At 44.4% G+C, this 17,602-nt stretch overlaps 1 pseudogene; it reads right to left on the reverse strand.

The window, feature by feature from the left end:
• Positions 1-7,281: 7,281 nt before the first annotated feature.
• The window catches only part of LOC107120846, a 23,526-nt pseudogene continuing 13,205 nt past the window's right edge, over positions 7,282-17,602 (reverse strand).

The raw sequence follows: 17,602 nt of genomic DNA on the forward strand, positions 1-17,602 counted from the left end.
GAGCCCGAAACAAAAATAGAATTTTAGGAAGGACAAACGTTTTTATAATATTTAATCTATTGTGCCAAGATATTTTTCGTTTGTGCCAGCTCTCACATTGTTTCTGGATGTCTGTAAGAAGGATGTCATAGTTATGCTTTTGGTAACTCTTAAGGTCCAAAGGAATTCTAATACCTCAATACATTATAGTATTTTTAGACCATTTGTACAGTGTAAGTTTCTTAAGCAGCTCTATTGACACAGCATCAAAGTTAACTGGAAATACATAAGATTTTGTTGTACTTATTTTCAACCCAGAGATCAGAGTAAATTCAGCTAAAACAGATTGGATATTTGGAATAGAAATTAATGGATTTGTAAGAGATAACATAATATTGTCAGCAAATAATGAAAGCTTAAACTCTCGCCCTTGCATTAAAATACCATGAATACCAGAATGAGTTCTAATTTTAGATGCTAATGGTTCCATTATTAAGGCAAATAAAATTGGAGAAAGTGGGCACCCCTGTCTTGTGCCACATTTTAATGTAAATTGATCAAATACACCATTAATTTTAAATTGAGCCTGAGGTTGACAATATAAAGTATTAATTATGCAAAGAAAGTTGTCTCCAAACCCTAAAAAACAACACTTGTTTCAAATAATTAAAATCAACAGAATCAAAGGCTTTTTCTATATCAATCTCTATAAACGTTTCCATTTACAATACTCTAATAAACTAATGATCTTATATGTTCCATCCACCAAATCTCGATTATGCATAAACCCCAGCTGATCTTGAGGTACATAATTAGTTACAAAGGAATTCAACATTAGGAGCAGGAAACCAGCCAGGGAGGCAGTAGGGCCCTTGGATGACCAAGGGGTAAAAGGAGTACTGAAGGATGATAGGGAAATGGCTGAGAAGCTGAATGCATTTTTTGCCTCTGTCTTCACTGTGGAAGATGATAAGTGCTTGCCCACTCCAGAACCGTTGATTTCGGGAAGGGTGTTGAAAGACCTGAGTCAGATTGAGGTGATGAGAGAGGAGGTCCTAAAACTGATAGACAACTTAAAAACTGATAAATCACCAGGCCCAGATGGCATACATCCGAGAGTTCTGAAAGAACTCAAATGTGTACTTGTGGATCTCCTGACAAAAATATGTAATCTTTCCTTAAAATCTGCCTCCATTCCTGAGGACTGGAAGGTAGCTAATGTCACTCCCATCTTTAAAAGAGGTTCCAGAGGAGATCCGGGAAATTACAGGCCAGTCATTCTGATGTCGATACCGGCTAAATTGGTGGAAACCGTTATTAAGGAAAGAATTAGTAGGCACATAGATGAACAAAACCTATTGAGGCAGACTCAGCATGGGTTCTGTAAGGGAAGATCTTGTCTCACTAACCTGTTAATGTTCTTTGAGGAGGTGGATAAACATGTGGATAAGGGGATCCAATAGATATTGTTTACCTTGACTTCCAGAAAGCTTTTGATACAGTTCCTCATTAAAGGCTCCTAAGTAAGCTCAACAATCGTTGGAGCTGTTTCTTCATTTGTGTTTTCAATAAAATAATTCTTTATGATTACTTCAATTTGATCACTGATTGATTGATAGTGTAATAAAGATTTTTTTTTGAATCCCCCTAAGGGGAGTTTTTATTGTGTGTTTTTTTTCAAACTACAAACTATAACTGAAAATATAGGGAGGGGGACTACATCTAAGGAGAAAGAAAAAAGACCCACTACTAACTAAAAACCCAAGAGTAGGAGATCAATACATCAGTTTGTCACAATGCTATTTTAAAAAGCTAATAATACAATGAACATAGTCGGTTATGCTAGGTTAATTATCATTTAACCATTCCTTTAACTGTTTAAAAAAATCCCCAGAGCATCCCAAAGTTATTTCACGATTTTTCCAGGCACAAATCAGAATCCTTCAGCCCTTATTTATTCTTATATTTTCTAATCCTCAATTTATATGAACTTTTGGGGGCAGCCACCCCCTTTTCAGAAGGGGAGTCCTCGTCCGAAGACACCGAGCCTAACTCGCCATCAGATTTGCTTTCTTCTTCTTCCTTTTTGTCCTCAGCTGGTTCCCCAAGCTGTGTTTGCAGAAAATCACGTGCTTTAAAAACAGAGTCAATCTTTTCTTTTTTATCGTGGAGTTTGAAAATGACGCCTTCTGGAATTAGCCATCTGTAACTGATGCCATTTGTTTGTAAGATAAAGATTAGTTCTTTATAGTTCTTTCTCTTCTGTCTTATGTCAAATGGAATGTCTTTTAAAATCCTGATGTTGTTGTCTCCAATTTTCAAGGGTGTCCCCATAGTTGCTTTCAAGATAGCATCTCTCACATGTCTCTTTGAGAATCTGACTACTATTTCCCCAGGCAGATTATTTTTCTTGATGTATGAGGAATAGGACCTATAGACCACATCCATCTCGCTTTGAAGGTATTCCGCTGTCCAATCTGTCATTGGGGCTATTGCTTCATTCAGCCGTTGCTTCAGATTCTCTCCTCTAATTTCCGGGACCCCTTAAAACTGTAGGACCAAATTTGCTTTTTCCATTTGCAGGTGTAAAAGTTTTGACTGTGGCTTGCTTCATTTCCAGCGTTTGCACCTTTTTCTTAACTTTTTTAGTATTGACATGCATCTCCTTCACCTTCTCTCCCATTTGCTCCGTTGCTTTTAAAGACTGAGTCAATTGTAACTGCTGGGAAGCCAAGCCATACCAATTGTTGACAGTTGTTGCTTAATACTAGTCATCTCATCCAGCAGAGGGCGCAAGAAATCAGCCAACAGTTTTGAGAGCTCATTAGCCTCTTCCGTTCGAGGACTACCCACTAGTTTCAGTTTCAACAGCTTTTCTTTCTCTGGTTTCTTCCCCGCCATCTTTTTGGATTTGTTTACTTTTCAAAAAGTTGCTAAAGTCTCTGATATTCGCCCAAACGCTTATCTGCACTCTGGTATGTCTCTTAAAACAGATTTAAACGCTTATTTTTCTGCTCCCCCCCTTTTTGTCCATGTTTCGTCTATGCGTTTGGGAGGAACACCTCCCCCGCTCGCTTTCCTGTTGCTCTTTAAGGGGGGGCAGCTTTCTTTTTAAATCTTCATGCTCGCTTCAACCCGACTCACAGTTCGTTGTTGACCAGCCGGCCTCGCTCAGCCTCGTTTTTTTTCACCCAATCTCCAACGCTTGTCCTGATCGGCAGCACTTGTACCATGCAGTCACTCAGCAGCAGGACCTTCAGGGTGGAGGAGCGGCTCCCTCAATTCTCTGGCATCACACCATCGAAGAGGTCACCCCTCAAAAAACCCCTGGCTAGGAGCCTTTTACCAAGGCTCTGGGGGGGGCGCGACCCGTCGCACCCCCTCCTACACGCTGGTGTGCAGTTTGCATCCCCGGGGCATGCGGGAGATGCGTCTGCCTTCATGTCACCATAAACCAGAAGCTCATAAAGATTTATCCAATGTCCATGTTGGTTGTTTTTGTTCAGAGTTTAAAGTAAAAATGCAGTCAACCCAATTGTGGTCAGACCACAGTAGGGGGCCAATTTGCGAGGTTTGTACTTTGTCCATTAGTGAGTTAGAGATCAGAATATAATCAGTACAGGTATACATATTGTGGACGTGAGAGTAATAGGTATAGTCCTTCTCATCCTTGTGGAGCTGCCTCCAAATGTCAATAAGTAAGAATTGTTTTAAAATCTGTGCCAAAGCAGTTTGCTTATTTTTAAGGTGTCTGTTTTGCCTGGGGGTTGTACTAGATTTATCTAAAGAATAATTGAGAATATAATTCAAATCTCCTCCGATAATTATTTCTCCTTCACTGAAGGACATTAAATCATTAAATATAGACCTGTAGGATATCTGGTCCGAATTAGTTCTCCTTCCCAGTCAATGAGCTTTCAGAATTACTGGGGCAAGTTTTTCCTCCAGATCTAAAATTGTTGTTAGCCATCTAGCTATACATATTTGAACTTCATTGTTTTCTTCCATGCCCTCGGGAAAACCCCTAAATTTAAGATTAAACTGACGGGTCTCCATTTCAAGTGCCAAAAGTCTCTTTTCAGTCATCATATCTTCATTTTGGAGACCTTTGAGTTCACCAGAAACTTTGTGGCTTGCCGTTAAGGCTTGATCACCTTTCGCATTAACGTCATGCAGAGCCTGTTTTATTTCATCCAATTGTGATTGTATAGGATCGAAGATCTGTTTCATATTGTCTCTTAAGCGAGCCTCCATATTGCTCATAGCTTTAAGGATACTGTTAGAGTCAAAATTAGTTGTCGGGTCTCTCTTACCAGAAGCTTCGGTGGCCATTTTAGGTATTTCTTGTGAGAGTTCAAGCTGAAATGTTGTTGCTGATATCTGAAAATACTCAGTAAGCTGTCTGGAAACAGTTCTATTTAATTGTTGTTGCATGAACTGCGCTTTCTCTTACACTTCAGTGGTGACTTACTTTGATGTGGTGCTATTTATGGCGTATTTAGAGTAGATTAGGAATGGAGCTCTCTTTTTAAGCAGCCATCTTCAGTCTCGTCGAGGCCCCGTCCCCTCAAAAAACTATTCTGATTGATTCCATGCAGCCGCAAGTTACATGCTTCTTTCTTAAAGGTAAAGACCATAGACAAGGTTACCAAAGGCTGAACCCCTATATATAATACATTCACTTCTAAATAATTCTAAATAATTTTATGGGCAATCTTATAAAAAAGAAGTTAATGTTGCTACTATCTGAAGGAAGCAAAAGAAGTACTGGTATTTAAACTGTATAGAGGCTGACACCTTCTAACATAACAGGACTACTCCTGAGGAAGATTGTTGAAATGAGTATAAAACCAGGTGCTCATGATTTTGGACTTTTTCTTGAATATGTTAGAATTTCCTGAGCTACATTGCATAAGTTTTTATTGATGTTCATAGGAATTATTAAATGCTATTGTCAATTTCATCACAGTGTTTCTTTGTATTGATGTATATCCTGTACTGTGATCCCTTCTTTGGTTTTCTCAGTAATTCTGACAGGGCACAGTGGCTGAAGGGGAGTGGGCGGGGAAAAGGAGCAAACCCAGCACCCGGCCAATGGCACAAGAGTACTCTTGAGTGGCGGCTGATGGGCCTATGGCCGAGGGAGTGCATTTCACAGCCAATGGGAGAGCTGCAAAGTGCTACTCCAAAACACAACAATATTAAAGGAGATAATAACACAATTAAAGATATTTAAAATACAAATATGTTTAAAACTCTTGTGATAAATTAGTCTTTGATAACTGATACCTCCCAACCCCTCCCCCAAAAAAGATGCCTTTCTAAAACAGAACAGTGGGGGAACAGTGGGATTTGGCAATGCAATCTTAAAAAATAAAACACTAAGAAAAAGCACAGGGATCACAGCAGAAAATAAAAATATAAAATGCTCTGAGCACTGCAAGCTTCTCCCTTCCTCCCCAGGTATACTCAGCATGGCAGTGGCTCTCCAGTGTAATGTCCCCCTTTGGCTGTGGGTCCCCAGGTTAGAGTACTCATTCAGGCACCCGTTCTCAGGTCCATTCAGCAGAGACAAGCTGGCTCAAAACATCAACCCTGTATTTGCTAAGAGACAACTCCAGCAAGCAACAGCTTCAACAATACAAACAGTGGAAAGTGAAACTACTTGAGCTCCACTCCACTGAAATACATTGCAGCACAAAGTTGCAAAGAAAATGCGGAATGGATTTCCCACTAAGGTCTCTGGGCCCAGAGAGACTACTCTGGGACTGTATTAACAGCCACCAGAGTGAAATTACAGTCCCTTGGACTAGCAGAAGCGTTCTAGGGTTGGGATAAGGGCCCCCAGAGTAGAATTCCATTCCCAGAATGCTGTTGCTTCTACTCCCAGGGGCTGTCATTCCACACACTGTGATTCCAGTCCCGGAATACAGATTCTATTGCTAGGGACTGTCATTCTACTCTGAAGGCTGTCATTCGAGTCCCAGAGCACGTCTGTTTCTATTGCGGGAAACAGTCCCAGAGCAGTCTATCTGGGTTCAGAGACCTTAAAGGAAAAATTCATTCCATATTTTCTTTGTGAATTAGCAAGGCCAGAAGAGCTTCCTGCCGAAGCAGGCAAAGACCAGATGGACGGAGCTGGGAACTTCGACATCTTCAAGCTTCAAAGGGTGAGGACAGGAGGTTGTAAGAAAAGAGTTGTGGGGCTGATTAAAGCCATGGGCGGTGCTTCCGGCTCGAGGGCATTAGGTTTAGCACCTCTGCTCTAAAATGTCATACAAACAATCCAACACAGAAATGAGTCCATCTCGAAAAGATTCAAACACAAAGTCCCCCATAATTATTCTGATATCCAAAGGAGGATAATCCATTAGTATACAGTTCATTAAACTCCAAACGTCTCCAAAAGGATCCTCCTTTCATCTCCTGAATCATGTGTCTAGATTACTCTACGAATTCTCAGAAACAGTCCTCAATTCCACAGGTGTATCCAATGAACCAACACAGAAGAAGTCTCTCTAAAAGGGACACACACCACTTTATACACACACACAGAATCAGCTGATAGATAATGTCTACCAAAGCATACCGCACGATACCACTTAACAGCGATACAAACTATATGAAAAATGTTTACAATAAAACATATATCATGGAACTCCAAAAAAAATTACAATCATCATAAAACTGAAGATGTGTAAAGATATCTCAGTGATTAACTTGATTGATCCAATCTGCAATCCTAACCAAACCAGTTGCTTGGTGGTATAGTTTGTTAGGTACTGCTAAGCCTCCTGTTATTTCTCATTCTGTAAAACCGTAAATCTAATTCTTAGTTGTATGCCATTCCATATAAATGTATTTATTTGTTTCTGCCAGTCCATCAGAGCCTTTGTATATTGACTGGTATCAACTGAAACACAAAATTAATTTGGACAAACCGTTCATTTTTACCGCAGGGATTCTTTCCAGCCACTATCATTTTAGTTTGTACAATCTTTCCAAATCTTTTTGTATCTTCATCCAAACAAACATGGGCTTGACTGAGGCTTTTCCTCAATAAATTGAGCTATTAAGTTTTATCTGTTGGAGTCTGAAAGCAGGAAAGGTGAGCCACGTTCTCTGTAAATTAACTCTCATGAGTTAAAGCTCACTTTCTCAGATAGGCCATTCTCTCTGACTCAGAAGGCAGGAAGGGGGTTGCCAAAAAGCGCCATATGGAGTGAGGAGTCAGTCTTCGTTCTCATTTCTGGGTGACCAAATGAGCTTCTGCCCTGGGAAATTTCCATGTTCTTTCAGATGCTACCTCTCCATCTTCCTATTTCTTTTTGGAAGTCCTTTTGCCTTATTAGGGTGGTGAGAATGGAGCTGGGTCCGCTTGGAAGCAAACAGGGGCACGTGACCTTCATTCACTCTGCTGGGCCCTGGCTCTGAGCATTCAAAAGGTTTCTCCCCTTTGTGGGTTCTTTGATGCTTTTGTAGATCGGAATTCTGACTGAATCTCTTTCCACAATCTGAGCATCCAAAAGGTTTCTCCCCTGTGTGGGTTCTTTGGTGCCGTTGGAGACTGGCATTCCGAATAAATCTCTTTCCACACTCTGAGCATCCAAAAGGTTTCTCCCCTGTGTGGGTTCTTCGGTGCTTTTGAAGACTGGAACTCTGGCTGAATCTCTTTCCACACTCTGAGCATCCAAAAGGTTTCTCCCCTGTGTGGGTTCTTCGGTGCTTTTGAAGACTGGAACTCTGGCTGAATCTCTTTCCACACTCTGAGCATCCAAAAGGTTTCTCCCCTGTGTGGGTTCTTCGGTGCTTTTGAAGACTGGAACTCTGGCTGAATCTCTTTCCACACTCTGAGCATCCAAAAGGTTTCTCCCCTGTGTGGGTTCTTCGGTGCTTTTGAAGACTGGAACTCTGGCTGAATCTCTTTCCACACTCTGAGCATCCAAAAGGTTTCTCCCCTGTGTGGGTTCTTCGGTGCTTTTGAAGACTGGAACTCTGGCTGAATCTCTTTCCACACTCTGAGCATCCAAAAGGTTTCTCCCCTGTGTGGGTTCTTCGGTGCTTTTGAAGACTGGAACTCTGGCTGAATCTCTTTCCACACTCTGAGCAATCAAAAGATTTCTCCCCTGTGTGGGATCTTTGATGGTTTTGAAGACTGCAACTCTGACTAAATCTCTTTCCACACTCTGAGCATTCAAAAGGTTTCTCTCCTGTATGGGTTCTTTGATGCTTTTGAAGACTGGAACTCAGATGGAAACGCCTACCACACTCTAAGCATTCAAAAGGTTTCTCTCCTGTGTGGGTTATTTGATGCCTTTGAAGACTGCCACTCTGAATGAATCTCCTACCACACTCTGAGCATTCAAAATGTTTTTCCCCTGTGTGGGTTTCTTGATGCTTTTGAAGATTATAACTCATACTGAATCTCTTTCCACACTCAGAGCATTTAAAAGGTTTCTCCCCTCTGTGCGTTCTTTGGTGCTTTTGAAGACTGCCACTCGTACTGAATCTCCTTCCACACTCTGAGCATTCAAAAGTTTTCTCCCTTGTGTGGGTTCTTTGATGATATTGAAGACTGCCATGCTGATGGAATCTCTTTCCACACTCTGAGCATTCAAAAGGTTTCTCCCCTGTGTGGGTTCTTTGGTGTTGTTGAAGACTAAAACTCCGACTGAATCTCTTCCCACACTCTGAGCACTCAAAAGGTTTCTCCCCTGTGTGGGTTCTTTGATGCTTTTGAAGACTGCAGCTCTGACTGAATCTCTTCCCACACTCTGAGCATTCAAAAGGTTTCTCCCCTGTGTGGATTCTTTGGTGCCTTTGAAGATGGCCACTCTGACTGAATCTCTTTCCACACTCTGAGCATTCAAAAGGTTTCTCCCCTTTATGAGTTCTTTGATGCTGTTGAAGAATACAACTCCGACTAAATCTTTTTCCACACTCTGAGCATTCAAAGGGTTTCTCCCCTGAGTGGGTTCTTCGGTGCTTTTGTAGACTGGAATTCATTTTGAAATTCTTTCCACACTCTGAGCATTCAAAAAGCTTCTGTGCCTTCTGTATCTTCTGGTGTACAAGAAGCTGCGGTCCGTATTTGAAGTCGTTTCCAGAGTAAGAACATTTCCATGCTTTCAGTGTAATGTGGTTTGGAAAATATACATTATCCTTTGTTCCGCTGGAGAACGTAATTCCACTCTTGGAGCCGATACACGACTTTGAGTAGAAATGAGTAGAATGAGTAGATTGGAGACAGCTGTAGACTGGGATTTCATGGAAGTTGTCTTCTTGGCAAGGAATGGACTCAGCCCCCGTCTTCACCATATGGTTTCCTTCTTGCCTCTCTGGTCCTTCTCTATTTCCAAAGATTCCTTCGGCCTGTTCATTCTTGGCTTTTTCCAGGGAGAACACCTGAAATTCCCCAAGTGACTCTTCAACATCTCCTGCTGGAATAAAGAGGGAGGTCCAATCACCACTCACACAAAGAGCCAAGCCACCAATCAGGAAATCCTAATCAATGAGTGTACATTTTATCTCCTGAGCCTCAGGTCACAACTTTTCTATGGCCAGCCCTCCAGTAGAGCCTTTTCTGTGTTCTGACTATCCCTCCCCTCCTCATAACTCCCCAAATATATTTTAAGGGAAAAGGTGCCAAAGATCTATTGCTCTGCCTTTCCTGTATGCCTTGCCATGCAGGTCTTTTGATGATAAAATACAAAAAGTGATTGTATTTTCTAGTCCTGGGATTCTACAGAATTTCCATCCAGGTGTGATGAGGAAGAAGAGGAGCTGGTTTTCAGATCCCGATAATACGTGTCTGCTGAGGTGGGGGGGAAGTCAGATCCTCACCAAGCATACCTCACAGTTCTAAGAGAAATCCCATAGGAATACCAGTTGTTGGTGGAGAGAGGGGAGGCCTGGAGACATTCAACTGACCAGAGTATGAAAAGGCTGATGGGCGTCTGACTCATCCAGCAAACCTGTTCTCAAGTAAATACCTCATCTTTTCCTGGAATATCCAGTATTTAAGGACAGAGCAGGCCCTAAAGGGACCAGTTTGGTGTAGTGGTTAGGAGTGCAGACTCTAATCTGGGAGAACCGGGTTTGATTCCCCACTCCTCCACATGCAGCTGCTGGTATGACCTTGGGTCAGTCACAACTTCTTTCAGAGCAGTTCTCTCAAGGACAGTTCTTGAGCGAGCTCTCTAAGCCCCACCCACCTCACACCGTGTCTGTTGTGAGGAGGGAAAGGGAAGCGAATTGTAAGCCGCTCTGAGACTCCAGCGGATAGTGAAGGACAGGGTATAAATCCAATCTCCTCCTCCTCCTCCTCTTCTTCTTCTAAAAGAGCCGCAACTGAGCTCAGCCCCAGAAAGAATTCCCAAGATCTCAGGTCCCAAAAGGCCTCCCTCCCTCCCGCCTTACCCAGAGAGGGTTATCATTCTACCCAACCAAGAGTTGCTAAGAAGTGAAACAGAAATCTGCTATGGCTATTCTTTATCCATTCCCTTGACATAATGATGATGAAGCAGACTCACTCGCAGCCGACTCACTCGGAAAGAAAATATTCTGTTGAGATCCTCTTGAGAAACTCTCCAGACCTTCGTCTGTCTCCACTGCAGTGTCTCGCACATCCGTGCCTTCTTTGGAAGAGAAAGACAGAAATGAGGAGGAAGAGTGACCCAAGGCCTTTGTCTGTCTCCACCTCAGGCCGAGACACCCACCCTGCCTCTTATGCTGGCCACAGCTTGGGGCGCGGTTCCTTCTGGATCCAACACTGGCTTCTCTTATGTTCTTACTAGCAGTAAAGCTTGTATGAAAAAACAATACAACAAGCTCTAGAAATATATTTCTGCTTTGCAGCATGTCTCAGGTTTTTGGCTTCCTGATTTCTGTGTGTCTGGTCCCATCCTCTATCTCTGCTTGTGTGTGTATCCACTGGCTTTTTTTGCATAACCTGGGCTGGTTCCCTCCCCCCCCCCCCGGCATCTCTGCTACACTGACAGCTGTTTACTTGGCAATTTTTATTTCCATTCACGAACGTTTTGCCTCAGCAAACTTGGCTTGGAGGCTAAAGACGGTGGGTTTTGTCCCCTGAAGGAAACAATCATCGTCTGGCGAGAAAAGCGAAGAAAGTAGCTGTGTTCACCAGAGCGAAGCAACTGTCTTCTGAAGAATGTTTTGGTGGGCGCCGCTTCTGTGGGTGGGACTCAGGGAACACAGCCAGTGGATAGGGACAGTTTCTGAGTGACACATCATGGAGCCAACTGATTTATGGGTGTGTGTAATGTTCAGAAAGTGCCACCCCACTACTCAATTATATATAAGGAGAGATGTGTGTTAAGTACAGGGCCAGGCTCCACAATGACATACTATTCTGTGATATTTTGATTCACACATCATTGCAATGGCAGCAATTGACACCTTCGGCAACTAGGAACGATGCTTACCCAAAGAGGCCACGATCCCATAATTCTCCAGCATGACTTCCCAGTAGAGCGCTCTTTGGTCCAGATCCAGCAGGGCCCACTCTGCCACAGTGAAATACACGGCTACGTCCTCAAAAGAAGCTGGAAACTGAAAGAAAAAGCAGACTTCCTCATCAGAGATCGTGTCAGGCAAGACTGCACTCAGGAAACGGGCATTCTGGGAGGGTGGAGGATAGAGGGCTTGGGGGGGTCAAGGGCGTGACATTCAGAGGCTCTCTTGCTTGGACAATAGAGAAGCCACTGCAGGAGCAAAAGCCCCCCTGAGAAAGGAGGGGGAACTCAGGCGGTCCCCTGCTCATCTCCCCTACCTGGACTGCAGAGGCAGCAGCCATTTCCACTCCTCCACAAAGACGACGACTCAACACTGTCTCTTCACTGCCTGGGAGGGAGAGAACGTTGGAAGAAAGGGTCTGAGCCTAGACTTCATATTTTCTTTCCTTGTGCATATCCTGCTTTTGCACTCCTGTTTCCAGGGCTGTGAAACCTTGCACTGCGTACACTCAACAAAATATGCAATGATTTTGAGTAAACTTTAGGGAGAGGAGGAAGGGAAGCACCAGGTGCCTATGAGCCTCGGGGGTGTGGGGGGGGGGGTGTTTCAAACACTACCAACACATTTCAGAGTTCTCTGACATGTGAAATTTATACTGTGAACTCTAAAGCTCGAAACTGTGACAGCATCCCTGCTCAATGCAAGAGAAGGGGGGGGGGAAAGAAATGTGGTCAAACAATACATCACAATCACACCTGTCCAAAAACCCAGAGGTGACATTAACGCAGCTGAGACCTTCAGGGTAATATCAAGCGGTTTCTAGAGTGCCTGCTGATGCTCTGATGTCACGTCGAGATTTTCAGCAGGATGAAACATCACTGTGACATCACATCCACCCCTGGCCCCACCTCCAAAGTTCCCAGGGGTGCCATGTCAACTTTTATTTTGTGTGCCGCCTTGAGTCCCTCTAACAGAAGTTGGGTGAGACAGGAGTTTTTCTTTTTCTTTTTGGTATTTTAATAACTAGTGTGTGTGTCTGCAACTGGAAATCATGGCGACCTCTGGTGACTGACCCCTACTGGGGGCCTGGAGGATATTCAGAGAGGTGGCTGAATAAAGCCTGCCCCCGCATACCCCCTCTGGTATTCCAAGGAGGTCTGCCATCCAAGTACTTGCCAGAGTTGACCCCACTTAGCTTCTGAGATCTGACTAGCCTGGGCTGTCCAGGTCAGGGTGTTAGACAGGAATATTTTAGTTAACATGTGGAATATCAAAAGGGAATTAGACAAACCTATGGAGCAGAGGTCCATCAGTGGCTATTAGCCACAAGGTCTAGATGGAACTCTATGTGAGGGGCAGTGATTCCCTGTATTCTTGGTGCTTGTGGGGCAACAGCAGGAGGGGTTTAGAAGCTCCAGCCCCCCTGGTGGGCCTCTTGATGGCACCTGGGTTTGGGCCACTGTGTGACACAGAGTGTTGGACTGGATGGGCCTTTGGCCTGATCCAACACTGGCATCTCTTATGTTCTTATGAATTCAATCCTGTAGGAAGTAGTGGCAGCTACAAGCCTAGACAGCCTCCAGAGGACTGGATAAACATCTGGAGCACAGGTCCACAACTGGCTATTAGCCACAAGGTCTAGATGGAACTCTATGTGAGGGGCAGTGATTCCCTGTATTCTTGGTGCTTGTGGGGCAACAGCAGGAGGGGTTTAGAAGCTCCAGCCCCCCTGGTGGACCTCTTGATGGCACCTGGGTTTGGGCCACTGTGTGACACATCACCCAGAATTATAACTGATCGTCAAAGTACTGAGAACAATCCCCCCCCCCAAGAAAAATGCCTGCATTGGAGAGTAAGCTCTGTGGTATTATACTCCACTGATCTCCCCCCAGTCTCCACCCACCCACCCCCAATTGTCCAGGAATTTGCCATCACGGACTGGACGACCTTCCGACTCAATAGCAGTGGCATCTTTTTTTGCAGAATTAAAATGACCAGCAATTGAACGCCAGTTCCATACATTGAATTTTCTTGTACTTAAAGACACTGATTATCCCCCCACCAAAAAAAACCCCTCATTTACAGAGCAGAGAAAAACCGATTCCTCTCCTCCGAGATCTAAGACCTTATTCCCTGCCCCCTCCACACTTGCTCGGCCTCTCTAGCAAACAGCTTCGTCCCTTTAACCCTTGCAGTGCTGGACAGAAATTCAAAACGCTTCCCGTCCTCTTTCCAGCTCCCAGACGCAGATGGACGGACCGGTTTGCAGCCAGGCTGCCTCCAGTGGTCCTCATTGCGGCTCAGTGGGGCTGCTCGGGAGTAATCCTGCACTGGGCTACACTCCCGGCGTCCCCCCTGCTGCACTCTTGAATCAGTGGATTGTTCTGACTCTCTCTGCATCACCCGCCTTGAGTTGACTATAAGAAACGTCAATAAAATACCAATGATTTGCACTCTCCACCTGCCTGCACTTGCTCCCTTCTGATCAGTAACCGGTCAGTCAGTGTAAGTGCAACAGAGACCTCCTTTGCATGGCAGGAGACCAGTGGACTTCACAGCCTTCCAAGGGGCCAGCCAGAATGTCATTCAGGACCAAAAGCTACGGGGCAGAGAAAGCCACGAAGATAGGATTGCAGGATGTGGCCCTGATGCTGGAGACACGGAAGGTGAGAATCCACAAACACTTTCCAAACTGACACAAGCCCACCCGCAGCGCATGAAGGGAGCACAAAGCCTCCGCTTGAAATCCCGCTCTTCTCTCTCGTTGGCTCCCCATATGGTGTGGGGGTGGAGAGGGCCATCAAGACGCAGCTGCCCCATAGCCACCCCATAGCTTTCAAGACAAGAGGCGTTCAGAGCTGACCAAAATTAGAAGGTATTTTCTTTATATTGAATTTTACTCTGCTAAGGTGAGTTTATTTCACATTGTGGCACAAGTTAATATTAGAAAAGATTTTTTTCCATGTTGTTCATTTCTAGGCATGCAAGAGCAACATCATTCAACTCGTGTGCATCTCCGTTTGACACACAAGGTCGGATCCTAGGAGGCCTGACGTGAAATATTTCTCTTGTGCCTTTTGATTTCTTTTTTGAAAAGTGCCTGACCCAACATGGCTTCTCTCATATTCTCCTGTGTTCCCATGAGAAGTGCAATTCTGGTCACCACACCTTAAAAAGGATATTATAGCTTTGGAAAAAGTGCAGAAAAGGGCAACTCGAATGATAAAAGGGTTGGAACACTTTCCCTATGAGGAACGGTTAAGGCGCTTAGGGCTCTTTAGCTTGGAGAAACGATGACTGAGGGGTGACATGATTGAGGTTTATAAGATTATGCATGGGAAAGAGCAGGTAGAGAAAGAGGTACTTTTCTCCCTTTCTCACAATACAAGAACTCGTGGGCACTCCATGAAATTGCTGAGCGGTCGGGTTAGAACGGATAAAAGGAAGTACTTCTTCACCCAAAGAGTGATTAACACTTGGAATTCACTGCCACAGGAAGTGGTGGCGGCTACAAGCATGGACGGCTTCAAAAGGGAATTAGATAAGCATATGGAGCAGAGATCCATCAGTGGCTATTAGCCACAAGGTATAGATAGGGACTCTGGGGCAAGTGATGCTCTATCTTCTTGGTGCTTGGGGGGGTCAACAGTGGGAGGGCTTCTAATGTCCTGGCCCCACTGGTGAACGTCCTGATGGCACTGGTATTTCTGGCCACTGTGTGACACAGAATGTTGGACTGGATGGGCCTTTGGCCTGATCCAACATTGGCGTCTCTTATGTTCTTATCATTTCTAGTCCTGGGATTGTACAGATTTTCTTTCCAGGTGTGATGAGAGAGAAGAGGAGCTGGTCTTCAGACCCCAATAACACATGTCTTCCAGGGTAGGAGAGAAGTAAAGACCTCAGCAAGTGGCGTCTCTTATGTTCTTATGTTCTTACGACTCGTGTGCATCTCCATTTGACACAGGGCTGTGTCCTTGTGTCTTTTGATTTCTTTCTTGAAGTTAGTGCCTGATCCAACATGACCCCTCTTATATTCTCCTGTGTTCCTATGAGAAGTGAAATAGACACTTGGTCCAAAATATGGAAATCTGTGAAATACTTAAGATCAATTCCTTACATGGAAAATGGGTACAAAATGTTCCATAGGCGGCATTGGTCGCCGGATAAATTGGCGACATGCTATCCAAACCTTTCAAAAAATTGCTGGAAATGTAAAAATAACATGGGCACCTTCTATCACAATTGGTGGAGGTGCAGAGTAACACAGCGTTACTGGTTTAAGGTACATAAACTTATTTCAGAAATTTTAAAGATGGATTTACCTTTATCCCCAGAACGCTTTTTATTAAATATGCTACCTGATCAATATAGAGTAGAAGAGAAATATGTTATCACATATATAATCACAGCAGCACGTATTCTGTTTGCCAAATACTGGAAACAAGAGGGAATACCCTCTAGGACGGAATTAATCCACAAAGTATTAGAGGCGGTAGAAAGGGACAAACTATCTACAATGATACAGGGTAGAGATGAAACACTGTTTAAATGTAGATGGAAATTTTTTTACACTTGGATAGATAAGAATTATTGTGCAAAACAATAACCATTATATATGACTCCAAAAATCTTTTATCTTGTTGTACAAGATCTGTCTTATTTTCTATTGTATCTTTTTTTTGAAAATTTATAAATCAAGCATAAAAAGAAGAAGAAGAAGGGAATTGCCCTCCGTGAGTCTGTATAATTCCCCCCTCAAGTGAGTGGCCACCATTACATCTTATGGCACTAAGTCTCAGCAGTCCACTCTGTGGGTTCTGCATAAATATTTCTTTTTTCTCCTGTCCTGAACCTTCTATCTAACAAATTCCCCATGTGCCCAAACCTGGGTACAAAGCACCCTTACCACGAGAGAGGGCATCTTGGGAATGCTCCTGGGCCTGCGCCTTCTGCTCCTCCTCCCAAGGAGACCCTTCCTCCTCAGAGAACTTCACTTCCATCTTCACAGACGGTCCCCACATCTGAAACTGCAGGAAGGGAAGCAGGTAAGAGGAGGAATGTGAAAGACCAAGGAGACGGATCTTGCCCCTGCCCATCCTCACCCCTGCATCCATCATCAGAGCTGCTTCAAACACAGCGGCAAGAATCAGGGTTGTGGGTTTCTATCTGCCCTGGTGGAGGGACACATATCGGGCAGGGGGGCCTTAGGCTAAGGCTGAAGGTCACAGTTTGAACAGATGGCATGAAGCTCCCTCCCCTGCTCTGCCTGCCGCATGTCCTCTGTCCGACTCAGGAGGAAGCCCTCGGCCAGGGACACCGCCAGGGAACTGGTCTCCGGCCCGCATCCTCTGACCCAGCGCTGCATTTCCTCGGGCAGAACGGCCAGGAACTGCTCCAGGATCATCAGGTCCAGGATCTGCTTCTTGGAGTGCCTCTCCGGCTCCAGCCAGTGCTTGCAGAGTCCGTGAAGCTGGCTGCAAACCTCTCGGGGCCCAGCAGCCTCCTGATAGCAGAACTGCCGGAAACGCTGGCGATGCTCCTCTGGGATCCCCGTCTCCTGAGGCAGGACCTCTGGCACCGCTCTCTCCCAGAGTTCAGCACCACTCCCCGCCTGGATGGGAGGGGGGTCTTTCCTTGCTGTCTTGCCAGTTCCTGGTCCTTCTGGGTCCTGCTCCTCCATATCCTTCCCCTTCTCTTGGGCCGCCTTCTACTGCAAAAAGATGCCTTTACTGACTTGGTATGAAGAGGGAGAGGGGAATATATCAAAAAGGCAGAAAGGAACCTAAAGCAGATGGAGCAACATCACTGACCCTGATCAAGAAGACACATCCTGGATTGCCCTCAGATCGGAAGGAGCGTCTTTGTCTTGGTTTGAGGATCAGGGTTCATGTACTTGTGCTACATTATTTATTTTTTATTTATTTATTTATTCAGGTATTTCTACCCCACCCTACCCCGCTAGCGGGCTCAGGGCGGCTTACAAAGGCATAAGCCCATACATAAAATTATAAAATCCAATAAAATCACACATCACAACCAACATACTAATAATAATAATAAAGTGCTTTAGATTCCAAGATGGTCTGCAGCTGACACCTGCAGGGAATTACCCCTGCAGGCTTTAATCATGATAGATCATCCTGAT

This window comes from Gekko japonicus, unplaced genomic scaffold (genome assembly GCF_001447785.1).
Source record: "Gekko japonicus isolate JY-2015 unplaced genomic scaffold, Gekko_japonicus_V1.1 scaffold5418, whole genome shotgun sequence".
NCBI lineage: Eukaryota > Metazoa > Chordata > Lepidosauria > Squamata > Gekkonidae > Gekko > Gekko japonicus.